The sequence below is a fragment of the Charadrius vociferus genome, unplaced genomic scaffold (genome assembly GCF_000708025.1).
Source record: "Charadrius vociferus isolate BGI_N301 unplaced genomic scaffold, ASM70802v2 scaffold266, whole genome shotgun sequence".
Taxonomy (NCBI): Eukaryota; Metazoa; Chordata; class Aves; order Charadriiformes; family Charadriidae; genus Charadrius; species Charadrius vociferus.
Genome location: NW_009649114.1, coordinates 546,972 through 560,081, shown reverse-complemented (window position 1 = coordinate 560,081; position 13,110 = coordinate 546,972).

Sequence of the window (13,110 nt, the reverse complement as noted above, 5' to 3'; positions counted from 1 at the left end):
CTTTCAAAAAGAGACTAAAAATAGAGAGCTGGGCTAAAAATAGAGGCTGACCGGGTCTGCCCGACACCCAGCATGGGAAGCTGCCGGGTTTGGTTTCCAGTGGAAGTCGGGCTGCATCTAACGCCGTTCCCTGTGTCACGGATGTTGGGTTTCGTTACGGCTTATGTCCCCTCCGTGCACTATCTGAGCATGTCAGTATGCCTTAAAACTCATTTTAAGATAGTGACTCAGCTCAGCGTGGCACAACCAGTAAATCTAACATATCCTCAGGTGAGGAACCAGTGAAACAAAAAAAATCAGTTACTTATTAAGCTTATTCTTTAATTGAAAGCACTGTCTTCAGAGGATTTTAGAAGAGACCCCTAGAGATGCTTCCAACCACTCTGCTCTTTGAGCCTCAGCCGTTCCCCTGGTGTGGGCATCGCCGCGGTCCCCGTCGGGGACGCGTGGCAGAGGGGGGTGGTGGCGGGACCCTGCCTGCCGCCAGCACAGCTTAAACCAGGCTGGCACGGCCTCACCGGGGCTGCTCGGGCTTGGTTGGCTGACGGCCATTCACAATCGTGCTTCAGAGATGCTGTGAAGCGGGTAAGCTCTTCGGTTGGGGGTGTGTGTGTATGTGTGTACACACCTCCGAGAATATTCCGAATATTCAGAATATCCAGCTGTAACCAGGCTCTTCAGTTATTTCCGTCTGTTTATTCAATGAGCGGAAGATAACACTTTTTCTCATTGATATGACTCTCCATTTAAACCTCAGTTTAAAGTGACTTAAGCACATTGCAAACAAATACTGTAGAATTATTTCCCCCTTTCAGACTCATAACAAGTTTTTATAGTTAAAGATTTAAAGACCAAAATAAGAAACATGCACTTGAATTATCTCGAAGCAGCCTGTATCAGCTGTACAAGGTTAACAACGGCTGAGCCAATTTCAACTAAACATTTACAGGATCAAGTGTCCAAATTTCAAACAGCACGGCGATGAAGGCTTGTTCACATAGACTGGGAATTTGTCCAAGTATTTAAGGGTAATTTAATTTAATTGTGAATGATGCAATAGACATATGGCTAGGAAGTTATATGCCAGGAAACATGTTTTCTATAAGTATTTTAGCAGGCAGATGGCATACAATAGTTTTGGTGTAGTCATTTCCCCACCTCTTAAAAGCTGCTATTTCGGACAGATGAAATAGTTAGATTGCCACCATCCTCCCAAGACACCAGCGCTGCTGACCCAGAGGATGTGCAGCCGTAGAGGATTGTTTCTGTAGAAAACCCCATCATAGACATCAAACTTTATGCTCACCTATTCTTTGCCATTCAAGAGTTTCAAAAAATTTCAAGAACTTTCCCACAGAAATGGAAAGCGAGTGAGTACTCCTCCTGCTTGACAGCACTCCCACCGCACGGGCGAGAACAGAGGGACGTGGAAGCGCCTCGAGTAATGCCACACCACAGCTAAACCCCAAAAGCCAAAAGTTTTCTGTCTCAATCCTCAGCCTTAGCGACCAAAGCGCACCCCTTCCCAGGCAGACAGAATCTGGAAATCACAGCCCATCTCAGGGCTCCGCAGAGCCGCTGCGGCAGGTCCAGCCCTCGGGAGCGATAGGAGCATCCCTGCGGCTTGACGGGGCGGGACAGGCAGGGCAGGGTATGAAGCTGCAAATAAAATGTTATTTGAGTGAAGCTTGGGTTATTGCTCCTAGTAAAGCTTCTGAGATGCTGTTGGGACAACATCTCCTTTGTGTTAACAGGAGGCATGGTACCAAATCCTGACCGGGGCTGAGCAAGGGGAACTCCTGTCCACTGCTAACGCAGGGCACAAACTCTCTGCTCTGAGCAGACAGCTCCTGAGGAACGAACTGACTGTGATTCATCTAAGAAAGGGCAAAGAGCTCAACAGCTTCCCTAATATTATCAGCCTTATCACGATTTCCTTAAGAACTTGTCATCTATTTGTTTTATTGTGTTTGGTTTTGCACGTTATTATATTTATATTGTAACTCTTGGGGCAGGAAATGCTTCCTTCATTAGTGTTTCAGAAACTACATCCTGAGACTCCTATCCAGGCATCCTTTGTGCGAAGGCTGTTCTGGAGAGATTACTGCCTCTGTTCCTGCTTCCGAGCTGCTCCGAAGCCGTCTGCTTCTCCCAGCCCTGCAAGAGCCACTCACCCCCAAGAACCGTCCCTGCGTGTGCCGGGGACACGCTGCCCTCCGTTAGAGGCGGATGTTGGCTGAGACCTCTTTCCCCTTCACCTCACCTTTACTTACGGCTTTAAATGAAGGTTCCCCCTCTCCTCCCGTCTTTGTAATCTCAAAGGAAAACCTACAGCAAGAAGTACGCAACTTGTCTGGGCTCTTAAACTTACTTCCAAACCGAATGCACAGAGCCTTTAATAATCATCATTTATGAAGGAACGCTGCCTTTCTACACCGCTATTTATCTAGGTATTTGTATTCTTTCTCTAAGTCTTATTTAAATATAGTTCTCAGAATTAAAGACCAAAGATATTATTTTTTTAACTCAGGCAGAGTCTTGCCTCTTCATAATCCTTGCAACTGCATTTAACGGGTGCCCTGCTATTTATTACCCCCTCGCACAGCTACTGCTTATTCATTTACACTCGGCAGAGTCATTCCTTAGAGAGAAACAGCAGAAAAAACCCAAGATTATCAGACTTTTGATCTGTAGATCATATATTGTATTTTTAAAAAGCTTTTGGAAATCTTGAGAAAAAAGATGCATGGTTGTTGCAACTAGAGCGTACTGTTAATAAAAGTGGTATATTAAAACAAATTGCTTAGTATGATTATTCCACTAGAATCAATATCTTCAAATAATAACGCAAATATGAAGCATACACATGACTACATTCAGGCAAACCATATGGTGGATAGACTGCTTAACAGTTTTATGCCTTAAACTTTTACTTCAAGATTGTTGGTTCAAATCTAATCAAGGCTATGCTCATTTACTACCTTCTGTCTGTTCAGCACTTTGCAGGATATTACTAGGTCTTTAATCTAGTTTTAAGGGGCAGGCTACAATGTAAATCAAGTCACTTAAGCATTTTTCCATGAAAGTATTCCCCAAATGCATCTTTCACACAGCAGTACCGGAGGTTGAACGAGTCAGAAGGAATTGCCTTGAAAAACGAGGCAAGAATATGCAAAATCAGAAGCCTACAAAAAGTTGGAGCTTTTCTAAGTTGCAAGAATGGGGGGGTGTGAATGTGAAGAGAGTAACTGTGGCACAGGACGAGCAAAGAGCCAGAGGACGCTCGTCCGGAGCTGCTGCTGTGACCTGGGAGCGGCAGCACGTTGAACGCCGCAGGCAGGAAACCGCTCCGGCTGCCCCAGCACCAGCGCTAAATAAAAACCTTTGTTGTCTTTGAAAGTAATTCCTCCTGGCTTTGGACAGAAAGAAGGAGCACCATGGAGATGGTGTCTCACCACTCACCGGACAGAAAGAGCGATGTCGGAGAGGTCGGAGCACCGGAGCATCTCTGGGGAAAGGGCAGCGGCGAGGGACCCTACCAGCTCGCGTCAGGGAACAGGAGAAGCCACCAACAGCAATAAAACCGAGCTGGAAACTCTTTCAAATAGTGTTTTTGTCAGTGCAAGAGAACTAGCTTGCCCTAAAGTCATGATAATGCCTTGGAAGGAGCAAATAAGCTAATTACACACCCCTATAGGGTGCAGCCCTGTCACTTCTGTCTGCGCTAGGAACAGCCGAGCAGACAGAAGGGTGCCTTTAGGTGGCTGCTGTTGCTGTGCTGAAGTGATGAGAGATCCTCAAGACCTGGGCTTTTATGTTTTTCTGGAAATATGCACATTTGAATATACAAAGAGTGACAAGTAGCTGCAGAACCTCAGAAAAGGAACAGGAGAGGACAGAGATGAACTAGTCATATTCCTGTTCCTATCCATCACTACTTTGGGACTGTATCGCAGTCTCATTAACCTGGCTGATTTCATTGACTGCTTTTCATTGCTGCACCATCCAAAGTACTTAACTATAATAAACAGCAGCACCACAAAACACCAATAAAAATCATTAAAGCATAAGTCTCGTAATTTAGTACAAAGATTAGCTTCTCCATCCAGATCTGCAGCCTGCTGATTGCAATTTATTTCTCCCATTTCTGGATGTCATATAAACATGTGAGCTGGATTCATTGCTGCGGCCTTCCATCCATCACCAGGACTGCAGCAAGTCCGTCTTGTTGATGCACCAAGTGAAGAGCACCGGAGATATGCGAGATGCTGAAGTTAAACTTTAATTCCAAATAAATGCTGTTCATCTTAAATGTGATGAAATTATAGAATCATAGAACCCTAGAATTGTTTAGGTTGGAAAAGACCTTTAAGATCGTTGAGTCCAACTGTACACTTGACGCTGCCAAGTCCACCACTGAACCATGTCCCTAAGTGCTACATCTACACGTCCTTTCAATCCCTCCAGGGATGGCGACTCAGCCGCTGCCCTGGGCAGCCTGTGCCAGTGTTTGACAGCCCTCTGGGTGAAGAAATTTTTCCTATTGGTTGTTTTTATATTTTTAATTTGCTGTGTTTGCAAATACACTTTAAATATAGCCACCTAATGGGCTGCCTTGTTTATTCCGAGGTTATAGACAGTCTGCTGTGCACGGCGATTGCTAGAAACACGCCTGGCTCCTGCCCAGCGGCGCCTCTCCCAGCTTTGGCCAGCCGGGGGTCTCGGGGGGCACGCGGGGTCTGTCAGGCAGGCACCCCCACAGCTGGGCAGCCGCGGGTGGTAGGAGCTGCTCTCAGTAGGTGCGAGAGGTCGTTGGTCGAGCAACGCTGACCAAGATTATGGAAAAATAAAAAAGTCTACGTTGCCTTTATTTCCAGGGAGAACACCCCATCCGGCTGTAATTTATGTAAAGCAAGTACAGCCTAAAAACTATGGCGGTATTTCTCAGAGAGAAACCAAAACTGTAATTAGGAAATAAAGGACTGGCTTTTACTCTGAGTAAATATCAGGTTAGGGCCAGGTGTTACTGAAGCATCAGATGAGATGTAAAGCTCATCAGTGGCAGCGGTGAAAGGCATCTTTAAAAGCGCCAGGGGAAAAGGACTGGAAAGGGCTCTCATCTCCACCCTGGCAATTGCTGATAATAAAGTGCTGCTGGTTTCTACCTGGGAAATGAGGTCCCAGAGGTACGAGGCTCTCCATTTTTCAAAGGAGGGTTTGTTCAAATACATAGGCAGGAGCATCCTCAGTCATTACCAACTGCTACTGACCCACCGCACTGGAAACTGTAACGGCCCACATTCGAAATACCCTTTTGTTTTGACTTCCAAGTCGTGTCCTTGGTCTTGGAGGGATAAATAAAATGAAATCGAAATCTAAGAGCCACTTCTTTGGTTGTCTCCTGAAGAGAAGGATGCAACAGCTAAACTATTTCAACTTCAGTGCTAGATGACCTGAAAAAATGACAGGGCTCCGCTAACAGTTATGAGCACACAGCTAAATTCAGACACCACTTATTTATTGATGTGTTTGTACAATAGGAGTGGCTCGGAAGGCTGAAGACTCCCAGGTACCTTCTGATGGCACATAATAAGCACAGACAACACAGACCTACAGTGAATAATAGAACAAAAAGCTTCCAGTATCACTGAAAATCAAAGCGCATATGCAATCAGATGCTATCCAGTGAAACCTCCTGGGAAGGGGAGCGAGGGGCATCGTACGAGCCCAGCTCTTGCCGTGAAGGAGGGGGGTATTACAGGACAGTTGCATTAAAATATAATCATCCACCAGTATTAGCGTTTAAAATTACAGTGCTATTTCACCATACAAATTGTAGTGTATATCTCATATAATGCTATTGATAAGGTCTAACTAAAAGAGGAGCATAAGAAAAACATCCAAATTGTGCATGCAATCCCAAACCCATATTCTCAGTACTATGATGATCTAGAGGGGAAAAAAAAAAAATAATCTATTTATAAGATAATAAAAGATGCGTTAGAAATGACCAAGATGAATAAACTTCCCTCAGTAACAGAGAGTTAACGACTCTGTTTTTTCCCAGAGCTGCAGGAAGGATTTCAGGCCAGAGCAGAGCTTTCCAGGCACAGCACCTTCGTCCTCTTCACTCTCAGGACGACACATCCTCAGCCCCGGCGGGGCCACGGGCAGCCCGCGTGCCCAGGCGCTGCGGGGACGGTCCCAGCGCTGCAGCCCTCTCTGCCCTGTCCCCGCCGAGGGACGCAGCCGGACCGGCCGCGCGGCTGTGCTTAAATCCTCTCATTTCTGATTTGGAAATGCGAGGGATTTCACACATGGAAGCCAAAGCTGACGAGAAAAAAGGCTCGTTATTTCCAGTCCCTCCGCGGGCCCCAGACATCTCCCCACCCCTGTTGCTCTCCCCGTTTCCATGTATGAGCGCTGGAAGAGCAGGATCCCACCTCGCCGTCAGCCCGGGCACGGGCCGCTGCCTCCCCCCGCCGGCATCCCCAGGCAGCAGCCCCGAGACACGGCCATCCTTCCACCGCTCCCCTTTGCCCGTTAGTAATAAACACTGTAGTTTCTCCAATTACATTTTTTCTTTCAGATATTTTTCTTCTTAGCTCCATTAAATGCGTTTTTCCCCTGCGGTACCGCGCTGGAATTATTGCTGCTGAAGGTCCTGACACGATGCAGAACAGCCTCCGTCAGCTGTTTTGTGAAGGGCAGAACTCTCCGATATGGGAATATTCCTGGTTTGTGCTTGTAGAAAAATCTTTTCTGCAGGATCTCAGGCAATTATGATGAACAAAGAGCACCTTAATTTTACACAGACAGAACCCGGAGGTCCATTAAGGGGGCACTGGGGGGAGGGGCTGGGGGATGCTGCGGAGCGGGGCTGGGGGAGATGCCGCGGTGGGGACTGCGGGGAGCAGGACGGTCCACGCGCATACATGGAGGCACAAGAGCAAACAGCAGCTCCGTGAGAAGGCCGGCAGTGCACAGCCTCTGCTGGAACAGGAATTGTGTTTTTTTCCCGTGACATCCCACGCAGAAGGAGGATGGCAACGGGCACGGCTTCCAGTGCTGCTCAGCACGGCTTTGGCTGGGGCAGCGGGAGGACTGAGGGAATTTGGGCTGTAAGTTCAAGATGAGGAATACTGCAAATCGACTGGTTTTTTCCGCCTCCAAGAACTTTTCCTCTGACCCTTTGGGACGCAGCCCTTCTCAGCAGCATTTGTAATCTTAGGGAGAGCATCGGTGATGAGAAGTGACGCCGCATCATTTAGCTAAAGCGCTCTGGTGACACAGGGCACACGATCGATACGTGGAGGCTGAGGCTCCATTACTTATAAGAAGTGTTTCAGAGAGCGCTTTGGAAACGCAAGCCCTCTCCTGGGACCTCTCCTAGATGGTTTCAGATTAATTGTTACAGGTTTGTTGGTTTGTTTTTATGGAAGAAAGAAGATTTGTTTGCTTTTCTTCCCCCTGGAGTTTTACCATCATCTTTTCTCATTAGGATGGTGGCGGGAGGTCAATACGGTCCCCTGCCTGAGCGAGATTCCTCCATAATTTGGAAGGGAAACTTTCAGAGCTGCAGCGTTGGAGGTACCTTCCCCAGTGTGTTGCTCTGTGTTTCAGAGCGAGCTATGGAACACACAACCTCCTCCCCGCGACCGGCTTCTGCGTTAAACACAAAAGCTTTGTAATTACTACCAAGGCATCAGAGACAAATCGCGGCTGTGCTATTCTCCAGGCTCGGGCTCAGCGGTCTGCCGGCCATGCTTTTGGTGGCATTTTATTACCACGCAGGGGAACAAAGCCGAGCAGGACGGCTCCGCAGCCCGGGCTGCTTCCCTGAGGTTCCTCCATCCTTCCTACCCAGAGGACAGGTCGAGAGCTGCCTCCCCTCCCTCCGCCCATCCTCCTTGTCACCATTCTCTCTGTTTTCATGGGGTTTTTTTTATTATTTTATTTTCTTAATTATTTTGGATTCTAGAGAATAATCTGTCGTCAAATCCTGCAGAACAAATTGAACGTCAGGTTTTCAAACCATTCTAATAAAGCAGATGGTATCGCAAGGCTGTAAATCTCCTCCCAACTTCAATGCCTCTAAACGCTGACAGATTATCCATTAATGGGCAGATTAATCCTGAACAGCAAAAACAGTGGGAAGGAAAATACACGCTTTTGTCTCCATAACAGGGAAAATGAACACGCTAATATGTACAACTCACAGGAGAGGTGCAGTTACATCCATTACGAGCAGACGGAGCGACCGGCAGAGCCCAGAGGCGCTGGAAGCTGCGCGCAGCCGTGAGGCTCCATCCAGCTGCCCAGCGCCTCGCTGGGACCAGCAAAAGGAAAATAACTTTATGGTAGAAAGGACAGAGCTGACCGTCCTGATGTTGGAGTCTGCTTCCCAAACGGGCCAAGTTATTGTCTGCGTTTCTGATTATTTCCCTTCCCTCTCCTCCCCTGCCGGGCTGGGACGGCACGCAGCCCTCCCGCAGACCCTCTCCCTAACAAGAGCAGTTCTGCCGATGAGTTTTGGCCAACTGTCTTTGTCAGTCTCAACAGCAGCAAGTGCTACTTCACTGGCCATTGGAAAGGATTTTTGGTCTTCTGTGTTGGAAAATGCCATCCCCTCCTCTCCCCGCCGCTGATTTGCTTGGCAGGTGTGAAATATTAATTGCCTCACATGGGAGCTTGGCTCACTGTCTGTCGCATTTGACTGAAATATCATTCTCTGCTGCAAATATAATTACTGGGGGTCTGGATTTTAAAAATAGCCTCTCGCCTGTCTGTTAATTAGGAGCCATGCTTTGCTACACAACGAGATATTTTGGTTAATTATAAAAGAGAAAAGGACAAATTTGTCACGTCTTTTGTTTTCGTTCCACCGTGTCTCCCGGTGACAGCAGTGCCGAGCCGTGATGGACTGCTCAGCCGGCAGCACCAGATGCTCCCTCCCAAACCGGGAGGGGGTCAGCGCTGGCGGGGGTCCACCGCCCGGGGTGGGGGGGGCTCCTGCCTCCCCTTGCCATGGAGAAGTTTAAACAAAGGAAAGAAAATTTCCGTCAAAACCTAGATCTTCACTCAAACGCCCCCCAATCAAATGTTTAAGGACTCCCTGATTCGAAGCACTGATACGTTCTCATGAAATCTGCCAGAAGTGCTGACGAGGCATTCTGGGCGGCAGCTCCGGCGTCCAACGAACCCTCTCCTGTCTGTCCTCTGCTTGGGCTGGCGACACGGCAGAGGTGGCACTACTGCATCCTGCCCCCACCATTCCCAAACTAAGAGGACCTGTCTTCCCAGGCTTGCTGAATGCTCACACCGACATTCATACACATTTCTGCTTTGTTTCTTAAAAAGAAGAAAAAAGCCATTTTGTAGGTGCCAGTGCAAATAGAGGAGAGTGATGACAAGTTTGGAAATGGCAGATGAATGAGCTAACAAGCCTCCCCTTGGCCTCATGTGCTAATTAATAACATGTTAATAAACCTCCAGAAGAATAAAGATCAATAGAGCTGTTGCATTCCCAGGCCTTGCTTGAAACCCACCGGGCAGCAGCAGCAGACGCAGCCCAGGAGAGGGAAGGGCCAAGCGCGGCTTTATCGGTCGTGAAACTCCCGGTTACGGAAAGCAGCACCTGCCCTTGGCACACACCAGACACAAGATCCCGTTCTGGGTTAAGCAAGCTCATTTCAACGGGAGTCACGGAAATAAACACAGGATCCTGTGGTTTTAAGGATGCGCTGTGCCACCGGGGCACACGGAGGATGCGGAGGAGCCGACCGGAGCTCGCAGCCTGCGGACGGGGACTGGGGCAGCCTCCCACAACCCCCTGGCGTTCCTGCCACCCGGCGTGCCCGGCCACCGCCAGCAGAGATGTCGATATCACAGTCAAGGTTTTGGTGTGCTCCTCTGAATCATCACCCTACTGGCCAACTTCGGAGAAAAGTATCAGCTCAACCAGAGCAACGGTTCGATTCGATGCCCGAGAACCTCTGCAGCCAAAAAAGAAATTTCCAGCAACCTGCCGGTGAGGGAGCCTCGGGCAGCTCTTGGCCACGCACCCAGGGGTGGCAGTTAAGAAACCGACAGGAGAGAGAAGGGAAGCGAGAGAGGTGGTGACGGTTTATTTCTTGATGTGGCACTTGCGTTGCCTGGTGTTCAGGTACGTGCTTGAGGGAGACAACCCATGCTGCGGGGCGCCGTGGATTCCCTCTTCCTTCCTCAAATGCAGTTTTTAGTTCTGTGTTTATAAAAGATCCGCAGCAATACTTTGCACTAAGATGCATTGATAGAACGTTTCATAATTATTTATGTAATTATCCAGCATTTCAAAGAACCCATGATAACAGCTTAAATTGATGTATTAAATGAGCATTATAATTATGCCAACAATATTGAATGCTGTTCTGTCAAATAATCACTTCATATATATGAAGAAAGCTTTCAGAAATAGCACCATAATTCAAGATACTACCAGATTAATGACATAAAAATCCCATATCCTTTTCCTGAAGACAGACAGAACTTTGTATATGGAAAATTAAATATGAATGTACAGAGCATATAGGGAAGTATCATACATCAAAACCAGTAAGAAAGAGTAGAAGAGACAGAGGAAAAAAAATTAGCACTTCTTTAGCCTGGAATAGTTGTGCAAGGATTACACTGCTTCAGAAACTTCCCCAGGTAACAAAGTAATCAGGAATAGAAAATGTGTCTAAATCAACAGCCTGGATGGTATCTTTGCGCCCCAAATTCCATCCCAAGCCAGGTCCATATTGTCCTCCCAGCCTTAGTCTTCCCCCAGAAGTAGCTACTGGGGAAAATAATAAGAGGTTCCAATATAGCACAGGAAAATCCCACCAAATGAACTGCAGCAACTCTGTGCTTGCCTCCCCCTTCTGCTGATACTTCAGTAACGCTTAGAAGAGTGGCACAGATTTTATAACCTTGTGATTAAGATTAAAATATAAAGCCCAGTAAAAATCCTTGTGAATTATTGAAACTGTAGCTCATTATAATGGAAGGAGTGAGCCTTTATTTTCAGTAAGTGACATGGGAGCAGAAAAATGGCGGGATAATGATGCTCAGGCAGAACAATTATTTCATTGCGATAGAGAAGCATAAAGTTTATCAGTTTGATTACTACCCTGATTTTTTTTGCACCCCCAGTTTACAGACCAATAAATCAGGAGGGTTTCTGACGCTCCACCTCTGCTGCCAGAACCTGCTCTCTGCTCGGACACCGAACGCTGACGTGCCGGGGCACGTGCTTGCTGCTCCGTCATGTTTCTCCATCCTCAGCCCTCTGTCCTGTGCCCTTCCCTGCCTAAAGCACTGCATTTGTAGCAGCCCCTATTCCTCATTTCGCAATACGGAGCTTTGAGACAACAATTTTGAGCTTGGACAAAAGGCAAGCTGAGGATTTATGAGGGTCCCACCCTTGGAAATGTCCAAGCTGAGGGTGTGATGCTGTTGATAATGATCAAACCCAGCTGCTAACTGCCTAAGGCAGAGCTGAAAGGGGAATTCGGTTTTTCTTGATTGCAGGGAAAGGGACAACAAAAAACCTGCAGAAGGCACAATTCTTCTGCCCAGACCTGTGAGGAGCACACCTTCAGGAGGCACCTAAGGCAATGGCCATATCCTAAGGAGCAGGAGAGGCTTCCACGGGAGAGAGCCCCAAGCCCTGAGCAGGGTGCTGGTTACCACCCGCTTGCTGCTCCTGCTGTTTACACTGGCATTTCTGCACTCCTTCGGGTATGTTTGTGTGACACTTTGCCCATAAAACATGTCAGTGTGATGCACTGTGTAAGAGTGACATAACTTTTATCAAGGGGAAATTTAAGGCTTAAGTGCCTTTAAAACACTGGCATCACTCACTCTCTGCGCTAGCTCCTTTTGAATATTACACCCATTATATGTAATTCTTTTTCCTCTTGGAGAAATATTCACATGTACTTTTCTCCCCGTCAATCACTTTTTTTGACCTTTGCATCATCAGCCGTCTTTAAGAGGGTCTTAATTCATTTATTCTGATGTCTGTACCTTCCAGAGCCTCCGCTAACACCACCACAAAGCCAGACTGGAAATAAGATTCTTGTACATTTATACGGCTGTTTCAAACTCAATAGAGAGGGTCCTGTCACTCACTAGAGAAAAGCAGCCCTCGCCAGGGCAGCGATGGGCAGAACAATCCCTGTGCTTATACGTGCACAGACCGGCCCTCGGAGAGCCTTTTGCTGGAACACACTTTATCCCACTCATTTAACAAGTCTCACTCCTGCACTCGGTCCTCGCAGCATCGTGGCTATAGTGCTGTGCTCTGGAGCGGGGTCATCCCTCTCAGCACCCAAATATTGCCCCTGGCAGGCTGTCTGCCCAGCCCCAGATGCCGCAGGGTGCTGCGGCGCAGAGCATCCGGGCGCCTGAGAGCACTGATGCAAAGTCTCCAGAGCATTTTGGGCTAAGGACCACACCGCAGGCCCTCTAAACTGGGCACCAAGTTTATGAGTTCTCACTTCTTTTTGCTCTTCTTTGTCAGACGAGGCAGCAGCCCTAAGGCTCAGAAGCAGATAAATAGAGCGCTATGTCCCAGCCCCCAGTTTGGCATTACAAACAGGACAAGCTTTTCAGATATTTAAAGCCACTGCGTTTACAATCCACTGCCTCTACATATAGGTTGGGATTTTGTTGCTGTTGTTTACCATTTGCCCTGCTACACGGCTACAAATCAGCGTACTAGATTGCGACTCCTGCAAAGACAGGACATCTCAGATAATTAGTCAGGCTGGACCTCTGGAGTTCATCACTGACATCTTAAGCAGAGAGAAAGGATTGCATTTCGTTGGCTGTGCGCACGGGGTCAGAAACACATTCAAAGGCATCAGCAGCAAAAGCTGAAGCAGCCGAAGAGCAGAAAAGCGCTTCACAAGGAAAGGTCCGACTTCACTCCCCCCCTAATGCCAATCCTGTGCCATCTGCTGTTACCTCGCGTCCCTCTGCCCCCCCCAAAGCCTGCCCAGCACTTCGCTTCTCCCCCCTCTCGGAAGGGATCCGCAGCGCCGGAGGAACGGCTCATCCAGGGGGAAAAAAGGAGAAAAAAAA